Source organism: Syngnathoides biaculeatus, chromosome 16, assembly GCF_019802595.1.
Source record: "Syngnathoides biaculeatus isolate LvHL_M chromosome 16, ASM1980259v1, whole genome shotgun sequence".
Taxonomy (NCBI): Eukaryota; Metazoa; Chordata; class Actinopteri; order Syngnathiformes; family Syngnathidae; genus Syngnathoides; species Syngnathoides biaculeatus.
Window position 1 is genome coordinate 20,057,459 of NC_084655.1, and position 23,774 is coordinate 20,081,232.

Sequence of the window (23,774 nt, forward strand, 5' to 3'; positions counted from 1 at the left end):
TTCAGATGTTCTTGGAGGCTTTTCGTGTTTGACAGATTTTGACCGACTAGGCTCCAGTTGACGCTCAGGATGAGCATGCGAGAAGAAAATGGATGGATCGATATTCAGGAAACGGCTCAAACGAGCTGCGCTTGCAATTAATTCTCTATTCCGGCCAATTTTTTTGTACAGTAATTTGAGTTTAATGACAGGACAAACAAATTGAGCACGACTAGCGTGCAGCCCCATGTAGACTCGGCTCCATTTAACCGCCTTGAATTAATGAATTAATTAGATTTTAATTAAACACCGCACTGTCTGGAATCAAGTCATTACGCTTTCATTTGTTTCTGGAGTTCCTTAATGAATCTTATTGCCTGTAATAACGAGTCCATCCAAAGCCCAGCACAACGATATTTGCAAGGAACTCGGGGAAGAACGTTGTTGTCTGACGTACAAGTCGAGGCGAGTAAAATCCCGTCCGGGAACGCGGACGGAATTCCAGGATCCTTCAAGGAATATTGCTCTGGGTCCCGCTTAATTAATTCATACACCCCACTAAGTTTTTTATGCGCCTCTCCGGCTGCGGGCCCCTAATATCCTCCTAACTCTTAACGGCACTGGAGTGGCTTTGGATTATTAAAACACTTAGGCGGACATTAAATCAGCCTTTTTATTTATCTAATCATGCAGAGGCCTCTCCTGAATATTTGCATGGAGAATAATGGTTAATTGAGCTTACGTCTTTACAGAGATTGTGTTTGATTAGTTAACTCGTGAAATTGTAATACAACGTTGGAGCCTTCATCTTTAACCAAAGAAAGATTTAGACACCAAGATGTACTATAATGTTGTATTTCTTATATGTATCTTAATTGCCCCCCCACCCCCCTAAAATATACAATATTCATTAAAAATATACATTATAAAAGCATGGTGGCTCAGCTGGTAAAACGTTGGCCTCACTGGTCTGAGGTCCCGGGTTCAATCCCGGACCCGCCTGTGTGGAGTTTGCATGTTCTCCCCGTGCCTGCGTGACTTTTCTCCGGGCACTTACCGCCCACATCCCAAAAACATGCAACATTAAATGGAACCTCTAAATTGCCCATAGGTGTGATTGTGAGTGCGGCTGTTTGTCTCAATGTGCCCTGCTGGCAACCAATTCTGGGTGTACCCCGCCTCCTGCCCGTTGACAGCTGGGATAGGCTCTAGCACCCGCCGCAACCCTCGTGAGGATAAGTGGCGAAGAAAATGGATGAATGGATGGATGGAATATCTCTTATGTTATTATTAAATGTACTGTACATAAGATGGCTGATTGGTAAGAGCATTGACGTCACAGTTCTGAGGACTGGGGTTCAAATCCTGGCCCGGCCTGTGCAGACCTTTCATGTTCTGGATTTTCTCCAGTTTCCTCCCACAACCCCAAAACATGCATTCATTGGAGACTCTAAATTGCCCCTAGGTGTGATTCTGAGTGCAAATACTTGTCTTTACTGTGATTGGCTCGCAACCAGTTCTGGGTGTTCCCCCGCCTCCTGTCCAGTGAGAGCTGGGACAAGCTCCACACTCCCGCGACCCTTATGAGGATAAGCGGCTCGAAAAATGAATGAATGTATATTTTTTTGTTAACTAAAACTCTAAATACACCACTGGTTATTCAAGAATTCAACAAATTAAAAAATGTTAAATATCAGAATATTTTGAAAATAATTCATATACATCACATTATTGTTTTTGTAAAAAATCTTAATCCTGTAAATTCTCAATTTAGAGTTTTTGCAACAAAAAAATGCAACAAAGGGGTGATCAAATACTTGACATAAAAAGCTGATATTTTGATTTTATTATTATATTATTATTTACATTTCTTTATTCAGAACGTTTTCATCTTTAATTTGCTTTATTTTGCACCACAGTTTGCAAGTTTGATCGCTATTTAAATCAATCTCAGAGGAAATTCTGGTGTCCATAAGCAGCCCTAGTTTCTTCTATTCTTCTCATTTTTTTTTTTTAATCTCCACGTGTAAACTATTTTTTGGCCGGTCCCCATTTGCATCGATTAACATCCCGCAGTGGTTTGCATAATGGCGTCTGAGGGCGAGTCCGAGTGCCGGCGAACACGTTGAACGCGTGCGTGCGCATTTGCACAAAGCCGAGATGCTCAAAGCCGGCGCGTCGGCTGGCTCCAAAGGCCTCTGTATTGTTATGCAAATGATTATTAATGAACTTCCCTCATAAAGTCAGTGGTGATGGAGATCGGGGAAGGGGAAGAGCGGTCTTTGTGACATCACTCTTTTCATCGGCACTTAGTGGTCCCCAAAAGTCACACGGAGGCCGTTAATAATAACCGACGTTAAAAATGCATAATATTGCATTGCTTCAAAACTCGTAATGCAATGATGTAGCGTTCAGGAGCTAAAATTGTTTTGGTCATGCCAAATTGCAAAGTAATTAAAATGCACACGCGCAGAATGCTTTCATAACTAAATGACAACGTCCTATCTGCGTAAGACCGGCATGTATGAACGGCGGAGAACAGGTAAATAATAATTATATGAGGAAAAAAAAACCTTTGATTTCATTTCAACCCAAGTGTTTTTTTCACAAAAGAAAATGAGTACCCCCCAAATGGAAATTTCCGTCCAATTGCTGTTTAATTGGATGGCCACTTGTGGTTATCTTTGCAGCTCCATTCGTTCGCCTCAAGTGAGCATTTCTAATTAAAGAACACAACTTTTCTCTTCAAACGTGCTTCTGAATTTTTTCATGTTTTTCTTTTTGGTGTGCAACAAGTTTTCAAAAAGTTTCTTGTAGAGACAAGAATGGAAAGGCTGTAATGAGCATGCCAGACCACAAGTTGGCAGTGTGACTTTTGTGAAGAACGTAATTCCCGGGCAATATATTTAAAAGAGTTTAGGCTCCAAAAAACAAGTTGCAATGTAAAATCAAGTTTGTTTTTTCATTTGTTATAAATTCAAAAGATTAAAAATTAAAGGCATAAAGATCTGTGTCTCTCTCTTTTTGGATTTTACATCTTTCACATTTTATGAGGAATAATCCCTATAAACAGAAATGTCTCTAGTTCTTGTTGCTACGTTGTTCTTTGCTCTGTGTTTTTACACACTTGGCCATTATATCTGATTCTGATTGGGATTCTTGTCACTCTCTCTTATTTTCTTCATCTTTTCTGAGTTAATTTGCACTTTGACTTTTATTTATCGCCACAGCACACGACAATATGAAGGAAATCCTGCCCAATGTTCATTTTTTTCCATCTTAACAATACCGCGAGGTCTAATTAAAACAAATGATTTGCGTCAGACTAATGCGGGGCGTTGTGCATTTTTGCCCGTTTGCTTCTTCTGTAGATACTCCAGACCCATTAATCCCAACACCCCGTGTGAAATTGAAGCAATAAAAACCACAAGCGGGCGGCGTCAGATTTCTCGCGCCTCAAAATTATCGATCCACAGACAAAACAGTGATTGTTTCTGTCATCCGGCGTTGCCTTTTGTTGTTCAGGGGAGAGACGTTAGGCCGGCTACGGGAAAAAAGCTTGGTTTTCGGCGAAATTTAATTAACAGGGCAAACTTACGTCTGCCGCTATGTCTCCTTCGAGACTTTGGAGGATACAAAAAAAAAAAAAAAAGATTTTTCATGACCGCTGCAATGATGGCTCGAGACTGGAGCGACGGTTAAAGATGTACGCTAACAATGTGGGAGTGTGTAGCTTTAAAATAACCGCCAATGGATACAAAGGTTTGCTGGGGTACAATAGACAATTTTTGTTTGAAATTATTGAAATCATCAAAACAACAAAAAGTCTGAAGATAATCAATTCTTAGAGTTTTCATGTTAATTTTTTATCATACTTTATACTTGATCTCGTTGTTTGACAAGTTTCTGTCAAGTATTGGCTAGTGTGAGCCAGTATTAGCAGCTGGAATCATCCCCCATTTTTGTGCTGCAATATTAAATCAAGTTAGCTTTTCCCATGTTTGTTCTTTTATTTTATGTTTTTAAAACAATATACACATCCTGAGCAGAATTTTACATGTACTATTCAAAGTCGTAGCGTACTAAATTTGCCAATAAAAGGCGAAAATACACATTAGCTTGATCCAGTTGAAAAATGTTAGTTTCCGTTACGTGATATATGAGTTTCCATTATGATGACAGCTTGTAAGTACGCGCATTTATCTTGTATCCATATTCCATAATATAGCAGCACAAAAATGTAATCAGCATAATTTTCCTCAAGGGAAACAAAACGCTCATGTTCTTCCTCTTCCTAGCTTGTTGTCATGGTAATACATACCGCAAAAGACTTAATGACTGGCTTAGCTAAGTTTAATTAGTGAAAATTTCCATTTTTCACTATGTCTCACAGATCATACATTTTTTTTTCCCCGCACAGGCCTTGAACGCGTCGATTAATGTACAATGTGTGTCATAATGATGCTTAATTCAATTAACACGTCAACTTTTCGCGAATGGAAATAGCTGATTTCTTGACTTTTCACTGCCTTTCGAAAGTGATAACATCATGGCAAACTGCAAAAATGCACTCAGCTGGTTTCCTAAACGTCAAAGGTTTATATTTTTGTTCCTTAAAAATTATTTGTGCTACCATAAATAACAGTCATCACCACTTAAACTAAAACAGTAGCAAACCTGGCTCCACGACACATTATTCTTAACCTTTTGTGCGACGAGCCTAATAGTTTCTTTGCTATTAAGTGCCTGGCGGAAGCAGAACCCCCCCTCAACCCCCCCCCCCCCTTCCCCCCAAAAGACCCCAAAGTAAACACTTTTTAGGCCTAATTTGGTAGGAGACGTGACAGGCCCCGGTGGCAGCGTGCAACTCCAATTACGATAAGGTTTAAGCACATGCAATCAAGTGATGAAACAAGATAGCGTGCAGAGATACATTCAGCGAGCAAGCAATTAGTTGGGAGAGGCGTGCTAAGGCGCTGCCTGGGAAAAAAAAATAAAAATGGGGGTTTCAACACTTAACCATTCCAGATAACAAGTAATGTGTGAAGAGGCCACATAGTCGTGCTAGGAAAAGAGAATTCGGAGAAGTATTTATATTGGTATTTATTCACCTGCTGTTTTTATGTGAATGATGAGGAACCGTGGTCAATCACTAACCTACGCTAACCAGTAGTAATGTCATAAATGAAGGAAATATTTGGAGGGAAAAAGTCTTCTACGGTATAAATATGTGACAAATACCGTCATTTCCTGCCTACGAGCCGCGACTATTTTCATACGCTTTCAACCCTGCGTTCTATGCGGTGATGCGGCTAATTCGTGCATTTTTTTCTACGGCCGCAAGGGGGCACTCGACCAGAAAAGGTAAGAGTGAGACCGGTGTAATATATGTGCCGAGGAAGTGACTGCTAGCGCTACGCTAAGGTTAGCCTTGTGCTATCGTGTTGCTGATGTGTTACTGACATGTCTCAGTGATATTTGTGGGTAGGTTTTATTTTAACCGGCACTGTTAGTGTTAGCGTTAGCACCGCGCTGGTGTCAAACTCTTTCTGTGTACCGTGCTTCTTTGTAAATATCTTGTGGTTCAATGTGGGCACTCGGGGATTTTACAGAGCTGCGGCGTATGTATGTACCAAATGGTATTTCCTTTACAAATGTACTCGGTGAGGCTTGTAACCAGATGAGCTCTGTAGGCCGGGAATAACAGTACATTCAAAACAGTATGTTTTAATGTATTTGATGTCATATGTAGTTAAGAGCGCTTTCTTTTGCCGTGTGACCGCACACAATTGCACAACTGTACTCTGTAGAGGATTAAAAAAAAAGGATTGCGAGTAGTGTTGTCTTTCTATGTGTTGCCGCACCGTTTGTGTTCAAATATCTGTTGCTTAATAGCATTTATAACACTGCCATATAGAATCTGTGTTCACATTCACATGATAAAAAGCACAAAATGCTAAATGATTTTAAATAACATGTAATACCCTTTGTTTTACTGTTTGTTTAGTTTGACCGCAAACTTCAACTGGGAACGGCAAGAAACAGCCGGAAGCTTCTTTTTCTACAAATATTTGACAATGCAGTATGACAAAGTGCTGTTTGCTATGAAGTGAGTTGAGTCACTGTCAAGATACAGCGCTCGGATCTCAAGTTCGTGCTCTCAAGGCAAAGCAGACGACCGAATGACAGCTCGCATCAATAAATAAATCAAAAGTTTCTTGGGCCAGCACAATACTTTCAATCCCTTATTGGTCGGTTACATCTTCAATTTGCCAGCATGACAGCGGCTGATCCCTTTCCACCCACAAACAAGCTGACAGAATTCACCTATTAATTACCTTGAATCTGACAGTCATTGCCCGGTTAAAAATCTTTAATTATCAAACGCACACATTCGCGGCGTTTAAGTAAATACACAGAACACGAGCGTGATTGAAAGTATTATGTTCTGCCCACTTCAGCTCATATCTGATGCAAATGTTTGGCTCAGGTTCCCGTTGCAGGAGAAACGGCTTCCTGGAGGTAGCGGCGATGGCGGCATATGTTCAATCTGTTTGGCTGCCGCCTGTCCGACTGTTCGCAGAGATGATGGGACTAATTAGGGAGGGGATGAGTACTGGGGGAGAGATGAAGCCGTCATCGCGCCGGAGCTCGTTGAGTAATGACGGCCGTCTCGGCGTTCCTCCGCGGCCGTCCGCGCTCTTAACTTTGACCCAATTAATACTGCGGGTAAACAGGCCCGACGCCGCGGTCACCGCCGACTCCCTCCCGGGGACGGGCCGGCGAAATGAAGCCGCGCGTTTTATCGGCGCATCACGGCCCCGCAAAGTCAACTTGACAGAATGCGGGGCACTTGATAAAGAGTCTATCTAGGGCACGCACTGTATATAGCGAGTCTCTCGGGAGGTTTGAGACAAAACCCGAGACGTTCCCAGGAAACCCACGGCAAATTATCCTGACATGGATGAAACAATAGCAAATTGGACAAATGATATAATTTGAGTCCTATAGGACCCTGCGCAGCCTGCTGCTTTCTTCCACTCAGAAATCGGAACAGAGTTTGACGGGAAAGGTCGGGAAACAAAGGGGGTTCTTTACATCGCTGGGGATACCACCAGGTGCCAAATGTAGTCCTTGTTTTGTTGCTGTTTAGCGTTCTGGCTGACTGGTATCACATTTATATTTTTCTGACAAGAAGCACTGCTCCTCTCTTATGCTGCTACACGAGGTAAACAGTTTGTGACGGTCCTGACAAACCGAGAACTCTTCAGGAAAGAGTCGGGGTACACCTTGGTCAAGTCGCCAGCCCATTGCATTTTCCATCATAGAACCCCTTAATTAAACAATTGATCAGCGATAGTCAATCGTATTTGGTTAGGTTTTGTACACTTGCCTATAAATCCCTTTACTACTTGACTGAAAAAAAGGGATGGAAGTCAAATAATCAGTTGGGTCCGTGTGGGATTTTGTCATCCAATATCTCCTTGGTAGGTTTTGATAAATCTCAAACCAGACTTCGTGTGCACTTTTCTAGTAGGACCCATATTCGGCGACTCGTTGATCAGTCGCCGCTGACACCGAAAACCACCTCGCGAGGGCCAAACAGTGGAAACAAGTAAGTGGCCGGAGACGGTGGGATACTGCCAGCCCGTTGATGTCCCTCATCATAATGCCGAGGTGGGAGCGGCCATTCCGGTGATGGCGGGACAGCAGCGGGGGAGGAACATCATGCGCTTGCAGATTCCTCACAATGAAACTGACCTTCCGTACGATCATCACATCAACATTTCAGTTTCAACAAGAACAAGGAACAAACAAACAGACGAGATATTCCTGTCACGTTCAATGGCCTGTAGCACAACGGGAGTCACCAGGCACAATTTGCAGCCATCCTACTTTATTACAGATGAGAGTAAAGTAAGGTTTTTTTTTTGGCTTGTCACGTGAGGGGTCGCCACAGTGTGACATCTCAGATGAACGCTCATATTTGTTTGGCACAGTTTTTACGCTAGATGCCCTTCCTGACGCAATCACAGATGAGAGTGGCGAAGTACATTTAGATCCTTTGAGTAGAAAAGATGACTTTAAAAAGAATAAACATATCAGTTAGTATAATTTCAGGGCATCATAAAATTTAGGTGTATGTAGTGTGCCAGTTTAGTGTCTTCGATCTGTCATTCTGGTGAATTCTCGATTTGGAATTTGTCCAAATTACATGGAATTTGCACAAAAATGGCCAAATTCTGTTTGATTTCGTACAAAGGTCCTTTTTGTGCATGCTGCTGCATTTGTTATCTTTTTTTGTGTTGTTGTTGTCAAGCTCAGCCTGCAAATATTTTTCCACTCAGTCTTGACTCATGTTGCCGTCAGAGTCACCAACGGCTGCTTGGCTAACAGGGACCACCTGCATCGTGAGACCAAAATCCTACCAGTGAAGCAATACAACGAACTACTCGCCCGGCGGTATCTGCTACACTGCCAGATACCCGCGCACCTGTGCTATCAGGTGTCAAAATGAAACCACCTCAACCACGCTTACTTCACCATGACGTCTGTAAATACCGTCAAGACATCGACAAAGACATCCCCACCTACATGGTGTTTGATGTACAAGCCTACCGAGACTGACTACGTTGGCTCCATCGTACGGCGGTTGAAGAAGCGGTGGCGGTGGTATCGTCAGCCTCTGCCCGAAATGCGGTCAGGGCCTTCACGACACGCAGCACATCTTCAACTGCGCAGCGGCTCCCACTACGCTTACCGTAATGGACCTGTGGAAACGCCCGAAGGAAGTGGCTGCCTTCCTGGAACTAGAAGTCGACTGAACAATGCGATTGCCTAGCTACAACAACTTATGTTTCTGTGCTGTCTTCCATCACAGCCAAAATGTAAAAGGCCAGTGTTGTAAGTACTGTAAATGGACTACATTTGTTGACTAAATTCAAATATGATACTTAATTTCGTAGGAGTTCCTCCTACCTAAATGACTGGAATGCGGAGCTTGTTACTATGCTAAATGTGCGCCTAGCATGAGCGCTGGTTTAGCTAAGGCCAGAAACACCGAGCCTCCTTTTTTTTTCTGACTGCCTAACCGTCACGCTTGCTTAATTGAGCGTTTCATCCCAGAAATGACAGCTTTCGAAAACACATCTATTTGCCCAATATTTCCAATGATTTGGAGCGCCGCCGCTTGCTGCGCTGATGTATGTTTATCATGTCCCACGCCAGTTAAGTCTATATTAGCGAGCACAAACAGCTGTCAGCGGGAAACAAAAGGAGCTGAGTTTGTTCTGCCCGCTAAATGAGGTTGTCAGCATCATCAGCGCACCTCTCCGCTGAGAATAAACCAGAGGGGTGACAGTTTTGACAGAACGGGACACCCGCGACGTGCACCGGAGAAAATCTCATTTGATTATAAATCCTCAAGCGCACGCACAATTTGCAATTTGTTCATTTTCTCGCCAGAGGGGACACACAAATAAATACATTATGCGATTTCCACACGTTTAAATGTACTAAAGACTATTTCGCGAGGAGTAATTAAAAAGGAAAACAAACACAAACAGGGAGACGCGACCTTCAAGCGAGGCTCTCGGACGTTTGCGCGTGCCGGAGGCTCTCCGAGCTGATTGATTAACAGAGACAGAGCATGCCGAGACACATCAGGGCCCCCGTGCAGGTTAAGTGGTGCTAAGATCGTTTTATACAGTCTGTGATTAGACGACGGAGAGCTTGACGGCTCCGACTTCCCGTCCTTGCGACATCCTTCAATCAGACACACTTCTCTGCGACTTTGAGACTGTCGGCGGGCTAAAGGACGCTTCTTTAGGGATGATGACCGTTTTCTTCATTAGGACATCACTTATGAGATAGATTACGAATCAGGGAAACGTTGCTTGAATCGAGCTCACTGACCTTTTCGAAAGTACTTCTTGGAGATCCGGATGTCTGACACACACTTCTGAAATGACAAAAACACGTAGAAACATGTTACCGAGAAGAATATTCATCGATGTGAACAAAGTGCTCATGTTAATGGTATGTGACAATGATTATCAGCAATGATTGCAAGATAGGAAATTGATAACTGTCAATATGCAACACTTAATTTCCAAAGATCTCGACATTGCTGTCACCTTGAACTTTGATGATCGCCTTCGAAGCTCTGGCCCATAAAAATATGTTTTAAGTGACTATCGAGTGGTTTGGTGCTTATTTATGAGTGTGAGATGACAAATGGAGCCAATACAATAAACACGCATGTGGAGTGCTTACTGTAAGTCACAGGTGTCAAACTCGAGGCCTGGGGGCCTGATCCAGCCTGCAACATGAATGTATGTGGCCCCTGAAGGCAAATCGTCTATCAACTTCGATGATTTTTGGTGAAATCTTTACCAAGATTTACAGTTGTTGAATCATAAATGATGACATTAAAATACTCCAAGCATTTTTGTGTTTCCAAACATCAACAATAGTTGAAAAACCCCATTACCCTTTATTTCTGATGCCAAAACTACCATAATTTCCAGCCTATAGAGAGCACCGGATTATAAACCTCACCCAGTACATTTGTAAAGGAAATACCATTTGGTACATACATAATAAGATGCACCTGTGTAAAAGCCGCAAGTGCCCACATTGAAACACGAGATGTTGTTGTTGTAGCCAAGTACGACGGTCGTTATTCAGTATCAAGAGCCAGAAAGTGAGCCAGAAAGTGAGTGAAACATGAGATAGTTACAAAGAAAGACGGTACACCAAGAGAGTTTTCTAAGTTTTCCAAGTTTTAATACCTTAGCTTAGCTTAACGTAGCAACAGCACGGTAGCATGATTGATTTAAAAAAATAAAAAGAGACTGGTAAAAAAAACAAACAACCGCAGCAGCTACACAGTAGCAGCATGGTACCGCAACACTAACAGAGGCAGTAAAAAAAAAAAAAAAAAAAATCACCAAGACATGGCAGTAACATAGCAGAAACACGCTAGCATGGTGCCAACAGGGCGGGTAAAAAAAAAAAAAATAAATAAAAAAAAAAAATATATATATATATATATATATATATATATATATATATACCGGTAAAAATCACTGAGATGTGGCAGTATCATAGCAGAAACACGCTAGCATGGTGCCAACAGGGCCGGTAAAAAAAAACAAAAACATACCGGTAAAAATCACTGAGATGTGGCAGTATCTAGCAGAAACACGCTAGCACAGCGCTAACAGGGCCAGTTAAAAAAAAAAAAACATACTGGTAAAAGTCACTTCCTTGGCACTGATCTCACTCTGACCTTTTCTGCTCGAGTGCCCCCTTGCGGCCATTAGAAAAAAATGCAGAAATTAGCCTCATCACTGCATAAGCTGCAGGGTAGAAAGCATGTGAAAAAACTCTCGGTTTATAGGCCGGAAATTACGGTAGTTCGTTTAATTTGTAAATATCATGGGTGAATTAAAGATTTTTATGGTTTCACAGTCATAATGACCCTCTGACAGAAACCATAACTACAATTTGGCCCGTGATAAAACTCAGTTTGACACCACCGCAGTAAGTGATTTGACCGTCACATGAGCGGACTACACTAAACTCGCACGTTGCTAAAACAGTATTTAGACTTGATCGGGGTTATGAGATTTGGCTTGTAATTGGCCCCTCATAAAAACTCTGCCGAGTCCGACATAATTATCGACATCATCGAAAGCAATTACGGATGCGTAAATTGAACTACTTGTCTACATCCTTATTGTCCCGCGCACATTTGTCGCCCCACCACACCCAACCCCCACCTCTTGCGCTCATAAGAATGAATTGACGCCAGAAGGGAGGAGGAGGAATGACGGAGCTGCCCAGCTGGGGGTTAAAAGGAACGCCGACAATCAGTGCGACCAGGCGCAAACATCAACACTCCATTACGTGAATATTAGTTTCATATGCTACTTATCATCACTTTCTCGCACTCATAAACATGTAATGTTTCAGTACAAATCATTTTGCATTCCTTGTCACTTTTTGACCGCTTGCATATTTTTTTTTTACGAGTCAAATAGAAAGCCTTACAGCCTTGTTTACTTGTTTTATTGTTGTTCAGGCCATCGAAGTTTAAGGTCCTGAAAACGAGCCGGCGTAAACGCGCTCGGTGGCGCCGACGGGAATAATAAAGTCTCAATGCCCGAAAGTGGAGAAGAAATCAGCCATTTTGATTTCGAACAGTCCCGTTTTTTGCGAATTCTATCGATTCCTGAAATGGGCAAAGTGCAAAGCTTATTTTGCGACGGGTCTTGGACCGCCAATTCTCTTTTGGTACCACTTCACAGCAGTTCCTACCCAAACAAAGATAGAAGACCATTAAAAAGGTTAAAAATGGAATCAATTATCAACACGTTTCACTGATCGACACAAAATTGGGTTCCCATGTCCATCATAACAACACCCTTCAAAAGACCAATGTAATAAAACTGAACAGGAAGTCGGCCATTTTGATTTGAGTCATCCCATTTTGGGTGAATTCAGGCCTCCTATTCCAAAATCGAAAGCAGGTATCCTAGATGCTAAATTGTCGAGGCGCTATCGCTAACCCGTTGTGATTCTCGGAGCGGTCCCGGGGCTGAAAAGTCTTCTTGTGATTAATGCGCCTGCGCGTATATTTTGCAAACTTCCGGCCAGTCTGAGACATCCACATCCATGCTTCAATGTGTACCGTTCGACAACCTGTCGCCACGTGTTCACGTTCAGTATGCACGTCTCAGAAAGACGAACACAGCGAACGTACAGATATGTGTATACTTTTATTTTAAGGTTAGGTTAGGGTTACGGTTAGGATATAAACACATGTTAGCTCCCTCTATGTAGAAGAAGGGGAACCAAGAGACCGGGTCCTAGTCAGCGACTGCTACGTACCCAGAGTTCCCCTGTTAGCAACGCATCCGCAATAAATCACAAGGGGACTTTTTAGCACGGGAGAGCGCTCAGACTGTCACACCGGTTCCTTCTGCGAAACCACAACTCCATGAAACCGTGAAAAAGCAGCGAGAAGAAAAAAAAAAAGTCTTCCAAATCCGAAATCCGCATGATGACCCGGGCCTGTTCGCAAGGGTTTCCAGCGGGCCGCCTTCTCCCCAGCGTGAGACACATTGAGAATCCTCGCCAGCTCCTATATCAAGGGAGACCCCGGCAGTGTCACTCCTCTTCAACCCCCACCCCCCCACTCCAATGCACAGGCTAAGTATTTTAATTAGTTGGCTAATTGTCTAAGTAATTGGAAGACAACTTAGCTCAAAGAGTAATCAATCTCTACAGCCCGGCGTTCTATCACATGAAAGGATCTGTAATTAACACGGGGGGGGGGGGGGGGTTGAGCACGAGATGGTCTTTGACTAAGCTCAATGGCGCTGGGCGTGCGCGATGCCAGATAAGACACGAGGATGAGGAGAAAGATCAAAGATGTACACTTTGCAGTGCATGCTGGGTAGACAAAGGAGCAGCAACTCCAAAGGAAAAACAAAAGCATTTGTCAATGATCCTGAAATAAATACTCGAAATGTGCGTACTCTACCTTAAATTCCCCGAAAGAGTGTCTGTTATCTTGATTTGACAACAGAATTGACAATTCATTAAATTAAATGATTTTTTTTTTTTTTTTTGCACATTTAAGTATCAGTTTCACTTTGGAGCCGGGCGTTAAAAAGGAGGAGGAGTATGGGAAAGAAAAAATTAAAAAAATACCAAGACGAGGATACGTTTGGGAGGAAGGAGACTAATCACGTCTCACGTTCATCCATTTGTGGCCCCTTAATTTCCCCATCGTAGAAAACAAGACGTATAATGAACAATTATGCATAAAGTCAATTTCGCTGTTGTGCGGGAAGACTTAATTAAAATTACTAATGAAAAAAGGGGACGGCGCAGGGCTAGAGGGTTCTCCAGGCCCGTCTCAATGTTTTCTCTTCATATGCTTTAGAATGAAAATGACCACAAAGTATTTTATGACATTTTTTTTTTGGGGGGGGGGCTTTATTATTTTTAAAAATAATTTCCTTCCATCTTGTTTTGAATGTTTTAAATAAGAAAGCACCATAATATATTAAACTCTTCTGACACATAAGATATTTAAACCTACAACCTTTGCGCTATGGTGATGACTGGTATGTTTGAACTACACATTTAATATCATAATAAATTCACATTTTTTAGTTCAAGCGAATTGCTGGCATCTTTTCATCGGAAATGACACAAAAGGAGGCAAAAGGCATTAAAAAAGTTGCGCGGGTGATTGTTGTTGTAGATTGCATTTCAAAAGCAAATCATATCCCTGGCAATTTTGAAAAAAAAAACGCTCTTATTCCAATAAATGCATAACATTTTTCAAAATAGCTTTCAACCTGAGCTATGGAATTCTAACTAAATATAGAAACACCGCACGGATGGAAAAACGTCTCATTTTGCCATTTTGTTCTCTCCTTCCCATCTAAATCCAGCCAATAAAAAAAAAAAACCGCACTAAAACGATCGTCCTTATCTGTGCGGAGGCACACGTCGCTTTTCGGGGGGGTCCGATTAGGCGGCGGAGGTGTACCTAATGTTACGACCGCCGCCAAGTGATTGTCGTGCATGTGACAGCAGCCTAAACTGGATAATTAGGATGAAACAGCCAGGGGAGAGCAGTCGTCGCAAGACATGATATTCCCCGAAGTCATTACCCCTCCCCTTCTTACCCGCACCGACCCCTTCCCCCACCTTATGCCTTCCCCCCGGCCCTCCGCCGCGAGGCCCAATCGGCAGCGTGGCACTGACAGATTGACAAATAAGGTTAATAAGTACTTTCCACCTCTCCTAAAGGCTAATCAAATATTAATCCTTGAGGTGTGGTCAGCAGAAAGAGGAGAGGAGGGTGGGTGGGGGACAACAACAACAAACAATTGGTGGGGGCGAATTGATTGAATTGATTCAAGGGGGGGGGGCGGCAGAGGTAGATGAGGTCTGGAGAGAGAGCGGATCTTTCTTTTTATTTTATTTTTTTCCCCTTGTTCTACTGTAAGAATTCATTCCCGCCCGGGAGCGCCGCGGACAAATATTTGGATATATGAGCGCTTAGAGCAAGTTTCAATTTTTAATCCGTCTCCATATTCAATCTTCTCTGCTTTGTGGCGCTGAACTCTGACCTCCGACAGCGACCGCCCTCGCCCGCTCGTGAGCACGCGGCTCCCTCCGCCGCATTCATCTAAAAAAAAAGTCATTTTAAACATGAATCATGAATGTGATCTTTGTAAATGCCACCTTATCTACACACACGTAAACATAAACGCTATTGGTGACAAATTAAAATTTAACACACATCTCTTGCACCTCCACTCCCTCGCTCGCTAATCGGACGCCCCGGGACATATCGGGGTAGGGGCGCGTGGTGTGTGTGTGTGTGGGAAGGGGGGGTCGGAGCACGCGAGTGCCGCTGCCACACACTCGCCGACTGACTGATAGGGCAAAATTGGATCCAGTGAAAAATGCAAAGACGCTTATCAAGCAACACTTGCAGGCGGCGCTCCCCGCTAGAGCATATGTCAACATCATTTATTAGATGTGGCCGGGGACTAAATTATGTATGATCACCAAAAGAGAGAAGAAGGGAGAGGGGGGGGTGTTAGGATCATATGCAGCAGGTGGATGAATAATATTTGAAGAGCATATGAAATGATTAATAAAATATTTGTCATCAATCATGAACCGGGGAGGGAACGTTCTTGTACATTAAACGGCCGCCGCCGCAGTCTAATGAGATGCTGGACATGAGCCATGGCTAAACAAAAAAAAAAGTAAAAATAATAATAATATTAATAATAAAAAAAATCAGCCTTTATAAAGATTAATGCTAAATTTTGAATGACACAGTTATAAAGATATTAATATGTTTGTTATTGTCTTATACTGCATTACTGATTTTTTTTTTTTTTTAGGTATACCAGGCACATAAAAGTGACTTTTGGGTACTACAATATATATTTATTAAAAAGGTAACTTTCACACGATCATAATACATTTCTATGAAAACAAAACAAAAACATGCATTCACAATAGATATATTTAAAGTTGAACATCAGTTTTGGTGATCAATACATCCCAAAACGTTTGACTAAAAATGTAATTGTGTGAAAACTGAAGCAATGTTTACCATTGGAAATAACGTAAATCTAGCTATTTCGTTCCAGACACCACAAAAATTAAAAAAAAAATTATTTATTTGACAGAGAATAACTGCCGTTTAATGAGCATTAAAGACCCTGTAAATTCGGATTACCTCCTCCCCCAAGTACATTATACATGCTTGAGGATCGTAAAAGGTCTCAAGATTGAAAAATATGAAGTACTAAATTGTGAAGCTATTGCATTTAACTGTTGTTCATTATTTCAGTTTTCTTTTTTTGTGTGTGGCTAAAGTGGGATCCAGCGACATACTTTAGCATGGGGTATGGTGTGTGTGCCCCCCCCCCCACTATATGAGAAATTATGCGCCCACGTTCACATTAGTGGTTATTCAGTGTATTTGCAAATTACTTGGCTGTCAATAGTAAGTAAGTTTCTTTCGGCTTGTCCCTTTCGGGGTCGCCACAGCGTGTCATCTCAGATGAACGCACATATGTTTGGCACAATTTTTACGCCGGATGCCCTTCCGGATGCCCTTCCTGACGCAACCCTTCTCAGGGAGTGGAGGCCCCAGTGGGATACGAACCCACAACCCCTGGTTTATCAAACCAGTGCTCTAACCACTGAGCTACGGGGCCTCTCAAATTACTTGGCTGTCAATACCAAGCCTAAATCTGTTAGCTTATGAGCTAGCCGGTGGCTAGCACCTCTCGTTGCAGCGTGAAAAAGCGCTGTGACAACCGGATGGGTTTATTTCAGCCAGAATTAAAGTGGATATTTTTTTTCACGGCTCAAACGTTCACCCCAATCTCCACAACTTTGGGCAGTTTAGTCTGTCATTTTTTCCGCTGTCCATTTTTGAAGCTGTGAAGATAGCTCGCTAGCGAAGGCGTTTCGCTGAAATAAGTCCTTGTTTAAACACCAAAAAAAAAAAAAAAAAAAAAAACCCGACAAATTATCACTGTCTCCAATTGTTACATTGTCATGGGAACCGTCACTTACTGTAAACATACCGGACTCATGTTATACATCTTTAATATGAACGTGTTGCCTAAGCATTAGCTCGAAGCTTTCAGCCTTTCAGAGCAGAGACAGACTACAGCAACTCGTTTGTCCACTTAATTTTTCAGATTTTAGACTTTTTTTAAGCATATAAAAATTAACCATTTCATGGAAAAAAAGAAAAAAAATGTTGTAACTGTACCTGTCTTGTCTGCATGAACTAAATTGAACATCAACCAAGCGCAAGGTGCCTTTGCGATTCCAGTCAAGAGCTCTTTATTGCCACTCCAAAATGAATTTAACAGCCATCAACGGTAGTGAATGACTTTTGTCACGTCAACAAACAATGTTCCATAGACGAGCTAGCAAGTAGCACTGGTATCAATGTGTTGCAATCTTTCAGGTAATAGATATTTGAAGAAAAACTGTGGCGCAACACATGCAGACAGACAGTCATATAGTCTTGTTCCTGGCAGTTCAGTCAACACAATTGAAGCAAAAAAATCACATTTAATCACATTTAGTTTCATTACGTCATTATCTAATGTTTTTATGTATTATATATCCATGTTTTTATCAAGTACAATATTATAGAGTGCCATTTCTTCATTAAAAACACATTCCCAATTATTTATTTATTTTGTGGGGGAGTGCTGCTTAAATTGCTGCGATGACACGACTCATTTCAATGGAGGAAAGAGGATTTGTGACTTATTTTGACTTACAAATGTGGTCACGGAACAAATTTAAATTTTTACCTCAAGGCAGTGGTGTATTACAAATTTTATTTTGACTATTTCTGTGGTGATTATCAATCATTCCATAAAAACATTGACAATTGCTCCTTATGTAACATCCTAAGAAGCACAGATAAATGCATATTCCATCCATCCATTCATTTTCTTTTGCCACTTATCCTCACGAGGGTCGCGGGGAGTGCCGCAGTCCATCCCAGCTGTCAACGGGCAGGAGGCGGGGTACACCCTGAACTGGTTCCCAGCCAATCGCAGGGCACATGGAGACAAACAGCCGCACTCACAATCACACCTAGGGGCAATTTAGAGTGTTCAATTAATGTCGCATGTTTTTGGGATGTGGGAGGAAACCGGAGTGCCCGGAGAAAAACCACGCAGGCACGGGGAGAACATGCAAACTCTACACAGGCGGGGCCGGGATCAAACCCAGATCCTCAGAACTGTGAGCCCAACGCTTTACCAGCTGAGTCACCGTGGCGATTTAAATGTATATTCAAATATCCATCCATCTTCTTCACTGCTTATCCTCACTAGGGTCGCGGGGAGTGCTGGAGCCTATCCCAGCTGTCAACGGGCAAGCGGCGGGGTACACCCTGAACTGGTTGCCAGCCAATTGCAATCTATATTAAAATAATTTTTAAAAAATTGTCGTCATATTTGTTTATTCTAACACCGGCTCATTTCTCAACCTATCCAAAACATTTGCACATCAACATGTTCAGATTACTGGTACAAGTGCGAGCGCGCCTAATAAACTGGCGTGTAAGTACTGACATCAGTGTGCACAACAAATACAAGAAGAGATAAACCCAACACTTTGCAATAAATAAATAAATAGCGCTTAAAAAAAAAAAGTATGTTGCTATTCGCTCGTCTTTGGTCCAGCGTGCGTTAAGTAGCTTTTAATATTTCCCGATGAGCAATCTTTCTCCCGCAAAAGACTCTTCAAAGATGCGATGTAATTGACTGCACATCTAACAGTATGGAACAAATCCCACTAGCGGAAGGAAGTTGACAAATTGCATTAAAAAATACACACACACACACGCACACACTCAATTGGGTTGAGATTGGCTAGAAAGAAGCTCATGTTGCTGCTTATCCCATTAAACATGAAACACTTTAAGCTCTCAAACTTGCTGACACGCGCGAGGAAGCGCTTAGACGCCGGGGCGCGGCGACCAAAATCAAAGCGGGAGAAGACGCAGGTCCGTGCACGCCATTGTTTCCGACGGCGGGGGCGCTGCGGAGCCGTTTTTAAGGGCGGGGAGGATGGGAGGGTGGGGGGGTCAGACGCTGGACCCCAAGTGTCAAATCACCCACGTTGGTTCCTTCAATAGGTCTCGCCTGACTAGAACACGTTCCGCTTCTTTTCAGCACATGGAAACGGGTTTTGACATGGGTCTTCTTAAATGTGAGGTGGTGAGGGTGGGGGGGGGGGGGGGGGGGATGCTGTCAACACGCAGTGTACCTGCTTTAAATCTGTTCCCCATTCCAGGCAATCTGTGGGAACCAGGCCTGTGGCGTCTAATCCTGTTTTCACCCCCCCCCCCCCCCTCCAACCCATACATATAGGAACCCCCCCCCCTAAAAAAAAAAAAAAAAACCACCGCCGAGCAACCCCTCCATCCTCGTCTGTATCATCAGACTTTCAATTCAAGTCCGCCGGAGCCTTTGTGCGATTTTCATTTGATCTCCGCTTTTAAAATTCCCAAATCTATTCAAGTTTTTTTTTTTTTTTTTTCCCGGTGCCGTCTCCGGCGGAGGAGCCCGATTTAGCGTCCCCCCCATTTTGAAGTGTGCGTCGAGAGTGTGTCATTGAAATGTGGAAGGGGGGGATGATTCTCCAGGTTTAAAATGTTAACAAGGGTCTTTTAGCAAGCTGATTTGTGCAGCCTGTTATTGGCCGTGTGTGTGTTTTCTTATGTACGTGCAGCCGCTGCTTCTATTTCCGGAGAACTCCATTAGGTGCACCTGCACAATTGAGCGGTATCCCAAAATTCTGCCTTCAGAAGAACTCTCAGAAGTTGCGCGAGTGACAAACGGCTCAGTTCAGTGAGCCACTTTTGCGACACTTCTTCCAAGAGATGTTAAAGCTTCTCTGATATTTGTTTTTTTGTCCGTCCAGCCATCCATCTATCCATCCATCCATTTTCTACCACTTCTCCGGGTTGGGTCGAAGTAGCTTCAGCAGGGATAACCAGACTTCCCTTTCCCCAGCCACTTCTTCCATCTCTTCCGGAGGGATCCCGAGGCGTTACCAGACCAGCTGAGAGACATGGTCTCTCCAGCGTGTCGCGGGTCATCCCCAGGGTGTCTTTGCGGTGGGTTTTACCCAGGCATCTGGGAAGCATCCGGATCAGATGCCCCAGCCACTTCATCTCTGGCTCCTCTCAATGCGGAGGAGCAACGGCTCGACACTGAGGTCCTCCCTGATGACCGAGCTTCTCGCCCTATCTCTAAAGGAGAGTCCGGACACCCTGCGGAGGAAACTCATTTCAGCCGCTTGTATCCGGGATCTTGTTCTTTCGTTCATGACCCAGAGCTCATGCCTACAGGTGAGGGTAGGAACGTAGATCGACTGGTAAATTGAGAGCTTCACCATTCGACTTAGCTCCCTCTTTCCCACAACGGACCGATACAAAGTCCGCATCACTGCAAACGATCAGTCTGTCGATCTCCCGCTCCGTTCTTCCCTCACTCGTGAACAAGACCCCGAGATAGTTGAAGTCTTCCACTTGGGGCAGGATCTCATCCCTGACCCGGAGAGGGCACGCCACCTTTGTGTCTTTGTCAGACTAAAAATCGTTTATGGCAACAACTAGTCATTATCCAAGCCGGTTATCCTCACAAGGGTCACGGGAGAGCTGGAGCCTAACCCAGCCAGCTACCCCCAGAACTGGTCACCAGTTAGTCACAGGGTGGAAATCAACACCATCACTGAGCGGGAATCGATCCCACGCTGCCCGTACCAAAGGCAAGCATGTGGTCCACTACACTGTCAGTGACTCTCCATGAACGTATTGGAAGCAAAATCGACAAACCTTACATCATATTTTATACATGCATGTAACTGAAATTTTCATATGATGATAAAAGGAGAGTTTTTTTTTTTCGTTTTCCCCGAGCAGTGAGTTAGAACTGCAATACAACGAAGAAAAACAACAACATACCTGTGACGCACACGTAATCGCTTTCCAAGAAGAAAGACTCCCGCATGGTTGAACAGTGTTGAACTTCTTTTTACACTTGAGAGACAATTTAGAATCCTGAAAAGTGACATGTCATGCAACTCATAACACCATTGTTCTTAAAACGTAACTGAAATGGTATTTGTGTTTACTTGGGCTGTGTAACAAATAAGTAGATTAAAATAATTTACATAAATCTGAAAACATTGCCACACATTGTACATTTTGTCAAGTATTATTGTAGAACACAATTAATGTACAGAATATTATATGAAGTGGACCCGCAGGTTCACCGATTCACAAATTTCTATTATTATTTTAGTTAACAATATTTGTTTTTCATTATATATTTATATATATATATATATATTTTTTTTCAATGCAAGTATAATGGTTAAATATGACTCACTCAAGAACAAAGAAGCTCACCACCTCAGCGACAAGCACTTGCTCAAGGGCACAGCAGTCTAATTTCGCCAGTGGACTGATGGGCAGGCCCTCCACACACCTGAATATTTGTATACAAACAATTAAAAGGTTATATTTCCATAATTTGGCCCCCTTCAAGTCTTCCTCCTTCACAACTTTTAAGATTTGAGAAGCAAATCCAGGTGAAAACAGAAACAACCTTTTCATTCCCGCCAAATGTCACAATATGATATTTCCACAATGCAAATCATCTAAGAATTGTTTGAAAAAGTCTGGGCGATATTTTTTTTTTTTTTTTGTGATTTGTTTATTTTTTTTCCCCCACACCCTTCCGTCAATAGTGAAAGGGCAATATCAATACTCCGCCAAATTAATAACGGAAAGACCCGAGGTGGCAGACATTTCGCTCCATAAGAAATTGCGTGAAAAAAAAAAAAAAAACTTTTGGTCCTCTTGAATATATTCCCAACAGCAATTTATGCAGACTTTTAATAACAGCCGCGCGTTCTCTCATCTCGTCGGCAACTTCTCGCGCTTCATATCGCTCCCATGTCAAGATAAAAAGAAGCTACGCTCGTCTGTTTTCCAAATGTCAAACAATAATAAACAAGTGGGTATTTTTATTTTTTCCCTTCATAAATCCCACAGAACCTGTGCCGTAAAGGCCGGGAGCTTCGCGGCTAATGTGTAAAATATAAACAATGATCGCATTGCACAGAACGGTGAAAAAAAAAAAAAAAAGGCTGTAGCGTTGATACCTGACATGTTGGATTTAGGCTCAAGACCACGACGGGCTCATCGCTTCCTGGAATATATGAAATGGACTTTTTGATGCGAAAAAATACAAAATCCTACATGCAAAAAGAAGCAAAACAAAAAAGTGGCAGCGTTAAGCTAAAAAAGCCGCGAGGTGACGCGAGTAATGGATGAAAGGACCAGCGTGTGGCCTTTTAGCATGTGATCCCGACCACGCCGGCTTCTATTAGAGTCCTGCAGACGCTACTTAGCGCGGAATAATCACGCACGAGGTTAATGGCAAACAATACGGCAGCTATCGTTACATTTGTGCATCGCTTTCTGTTTATTGACGCTAATGGGCCGATCGGATGAGCCACTGCATAATTCTATGAAAAACTAAATGTATTTTTCATGAATGCAAAGTGATATCAAAGGGTCAAAATTAGACGTGAAAGAAAAAAAATGGCTAGAAATGGAAAATTGACTTCAGAAATTCAAACAATACTCTCGTCTAAGATAGACAAATAATTGAGGAGGTGGATATACCTGTGAATAAGAGTGCTCGTTTGTCCTTACGTGTCAAATATTTCTTAATTGTATTACCGTAATTTCCGGCCTATAAACTGCGACTTATTTCACACGCTTTCAACACTGCGGCTTACGCGGTGATCCGGCTGATTTGTGCATTTTTTCGAACAGCCGCAAGGGGGCACTCGAGCGGAAAAGGGTGAGACCGGTGGAATATATGTGCCGAGGAAGTGACTTCTACCGGTATGTTTTATTTTAACAGGCCCTGTTAGCGCTGTGCTACCATGTAGCTGCTGCGTTACTGCCACATCTCAGTGATTTTTACTGGTATGTTTTTTTTTAACTGTCCCTGTTAGCGCTGTGCCAGCTAACTAGCATTTTTTTGCTGTATTACTGCTACGTCTCAGGAATTTTTTTTTTTTTTTTAAATGAGCTCTGTTAGCATTGTGCTACCACGTTGCTACTGTGTAGCTGCCACGGCTGTTTTTTTATTTTACTGTTTTTTTTTTTTTTTTTTTTTAACCAGCCCTGTTTGTGCAACCGTGTTGTTGCTATGTTAAGATAAAATATGGTATTAAAACTTTGAAAACTCTTTGTGTGTCCCATCTTTGTAAATATCTCGTGTTCCAATGTGGGTTTGAATGTGGGCACTTGCGGCTGTCACACAGGTGCAGCTTTATGTATGTACCAAATGGTATTTCTGTTAAAAATGTACTGGTGAGGCTTGTAATCCAGTGTGCTCTGTAGGCCGGAAATTATAGTATGTACGCTCGCTTATGAAAAGCAATAGGAAGCTAAAAAATATTTTAAAAATGATCTTTCAGTTGCAATTAAAATTTTTAAAAAAGTCTGGGGCTTTTGTTTTCTGAAACATTTGACAACTGCACAAGTCGAACATCACACAAAGTTTCCATATTTTGTGATTGTTACAAAACATTTTTACTACTAATAAAGCCTTCACTGCATCTCATTACTAAATATTTATTCAACATCCCGTGTCAGCAAGTGTATTTCTTTT

General features: G+C 42.5%; 1 non-coding gene across 1 annotated transcript; it reads right to left on the reverse strand.

The window, feature by feature from the left end:
• Nucleotides 1-16,678: 16,678 nt before the first annotated feature.
• Nucleotides 16,679-16,751, reverse strand: trnai-gau (transfer RNA isoleucine (anticodon GAU)). Its single transcript has one exon. It is a non-coding gene; the product is annotated as a tRNA-Ile (tRNA).
• Nucleotides 16,752-23,774: the final 7,023 nt, after the last annotated feature.